Consider the following 3,373-nt stretch of genomic DNA (forward strand, 5'->3'; position numbering starts at 1 on the left):
TGGATGACTCGTACGCATGCAACCGCATTTCTTCAAGTTCTAGCAGCTGGTTGCTTCGCTTCCCTTGAGCCTTATCAGGGTCAAAGTTAAAAAATTTCAAAGCCCACCAAGCTTTGTGTTCCATTTCAACTGGCAAATGACATGTTTTTCCATAAACTAACTAAAAAGGCGATAACCTCATAGAAGTTTTCATAGCAGTTCTATATGCCCAAAGAGCATCGTCTAACTTCTGTGACCAATCTTTTCTTGAAAAAGTGACAGTCTTTTCTAAAATTCTTTTGATTTCCCGGTTAGACACTTCAACTTATGTTTCACCCCATAATGCATAAGTACCTTAGCTAGCTGAGCATTGCAAAAGTGAGATCCGTCATCACTGATGAGGATCCTGAGAGTTCCAAACCGCGAAAAGATTTGTCTTATTAAGAATTTGATCACGGTGTTAAAATCATTCTTAGGACATGTTACAGCTTCAACTCACTTACTCACATAATCAACAACTACCAAAATATATTCATTATTGAATGACGGAGGAAATGGTCCCACAAAATCAATACCCCAACAATGAAAAACTTCGACTTCCAAAATGCCCTGTAGTGGCATCACATGCCTCCTTGAGATTGCCCCTGTCCTCTGACATTTGTTGCAGCTTCGAGCATGACTACGAGCATCTTTAAACAAACTCGGCCAATAAAATCCTACTTGTAAAATTTTTGCAGCAGTGCGTTCTCCATTATAATGACCTGCATAAGGAGAATTGTGACAATGCCAGAAAATGTCTTCTGCCTCTGCTTCAGTGACACATCTTCTCAACAGATTATTTGCTCCTATCTTAAATAAATATGGATCATCCTAAATGAATTGTTTGGCATCATGTAGGAACTTCTTTTTCTGTTGCCAATTGAATCCTTCCGGAATAACACCTGCAGCTTTGAAGTTGGCTAAATCAGCAAACCAAGGTCTTTGTTGAATATACAAAAGAGCTTCATCTGAAAATGATTCCCAGATTTCTTTCTCCTTACTTGTCACTTCCTCATTGACTAACCGGGATAAATGATCAGCAATCACATTTTCACTCCCCTTTTTGTCACGAATTTCTACGTCAAATTCTTGTAGCAAAAGTACCCATCTAGTCAATCTTGGCTTCGAATCAGGTTTCGTCAGTAAATACTTTATAGCTGCATGATCTGTATAAATGATCACCTTAGATCCAACGAGATATGATCTGAATTTCTCCAATGAGTACACTATGGCCAAGAATTCCTTTTTTGTGGTGGCATAATTCAATTGAGCCTCATTCAACACTTTGCTAGCATAATAAATAGCATGAAAAACCTTTCCTCTTCTCTGTCCCAGCACAACACCTATAGCATAGTCGCTAGCATCGCACATCAGTTCAAACTCTTTATCCCAATCAGCCGCCACAATCACGGGGGAGGAAATCAATCTCTGCTTCAGACTGTCAAAAGCTTGCAAACATTCTGGACTCATCACAAATGGCATCTCTTTAGCAAGCAAATTACTTAAAGGCTTTGCAACCTTTGAAAAATCCTTAATAAAACGTCGATAGAATCCTGCATGACCAAGAAAACTTCGGACTCCCTTAACATTTGTCGGCGGTGGGAGTTTTTCAATCACCTCAACCTTTGCTCTATCAACTTCAATCCCCTTGGCAGAAATTTTGTGACCCAGCACGATACCTTTTGTAACCATGAAATGACATTTTTCCCAGTTCAAGACAAGATTTGTCTGAACACATCGTTTGAGAACTGCATCCAAATTAGACAAGCATTTTTGAAAAGTATCTCCAAAAACTGAAAAATCATCCATAAAGACTTCAATGCTTTTTTCCATAAAATCAGCAAAGATTGCTTGCATACACCTCTGAAAAGTTGCAGGAGCGTTACATAATCCAAAAGGCATTTTTCTATAGGCAAATATACCAAAGGGACAGGTAAATGTTGTTTTCTCTTGGTCCTCAGGATCCACCACTATTTGGTTATATCCAGAATATCCATCCAGAAAGCAATAATAAGCTTGCCCCGCAAATCTTTCCAACATCTGATCCATGAAAGGTAAGGGAAAATGATCTTTCCGAGTGACTGTATTTAGTCTCCTATAGTCAATGCACATCCGCCACCTCGTGACTGTCCTTGTTGGAATAAGCTCATTTTTTTCATTGTGAACGACAGTCATCCCTCCTTTCTTCGGTACCACTTGAACTGGGCTAACCCACTTGCTATCAGAAGTTGGGTAGATAATTCCTACTTCTAACAGCTTCAATACCTCTTTTCTCACAACTTATTTCATGACATGATTAAGTCTCCTCTGTGGTTGAGCAACAGGCTTATAATCGTCTTCCATAAGAATTCGATGCATGCAGTAAGTTGGACTTATACCTTTGAGATCAGAAATTGACCAACCGATGGCACCTTTGTTCTCTTTGAGAATTCCCACCAATTTTCTTTCTTCCTCTTGAGATAATGAAGCACTAATGATGACAGGTTTTTTTCTGTTATCCTCTTAAAACACATACTTCAAGTGTGATGGCAATTCCTTCAGTTCAATCTTACTGTTTGAAGCTTTTTCTATACGATCCATCTGCTCGAAGAGTACTTTTTCTGGTGGAACTTCTTTTGCTACTTCTAATTTCTGTATACATTTCTGATGCAGTTTATCTTCCTCCTCGTTCAGATCCTCACATTCATTAGTCAAAGTTCTTTCTAACATGGATATGTTACGAACTCTATTTTCTTGTCTCATACAGATTTCCTCGATCAAGTCCATCTAAAAGCATGACTTGTCGTCTTTGGGATGTGACATAGCTTCAAACACATCAAATTTCACCTCTTCATCTTGCATCTGGACCTTAAGCTTCCCTTTTTCCACATCAATGACAATTCTGGCAGTTTTCCTAAAGGATCGTCCAAGGATTAAAGGTGCATCTCCCTTTTCTTCCATTTCCATAATAACAAAATCCACTGGAAACAAAAATTTATCAACCTTTACAATCACATTTCCGCAATTCCATCAGGATATTTAAGGGATCTGTCAGCTAATTGGAGAACCATTCTTGTTTGTTTGAGCTCTACCCCTTTTAACTTTTTGAACATGGCTAGAGGCATCAGATTTATACTGGCTCCTAGGTCAATCAGAGCTTTCCCAATCTCTAGCTCTCCAATAGCACAAGGAATGGTGAAGCTCCCTGGATCGGGTGATTTAGGAGGTAGTGCCCTTTGAATGATAGCACTGCAATTCCCTTCTACCTCAATTGTTTCTTTTTCGGCATATCTTCTTTTTTTTCGTAATGATCTCTTTCAAAAACTTTGAATAAGATGGTATCTGCTGGATTGCCTCCGAGAATGGAATGGTTATT

Source organism: Vigna radiata, chromosome 2 (genome assembly GCF_000741045.1).
Source record: "Vigna radiata var. radiata cultivar VC1973A chromosome 2, Vradiata_ver6, whole genome shotgun sequence".
Lineage (NCBI taxonomy): Eukaryota > Viridiplantae > Streptophyta > Magnoliopsida > Fabales > Fabaceae > Vigna > Vigna radiata.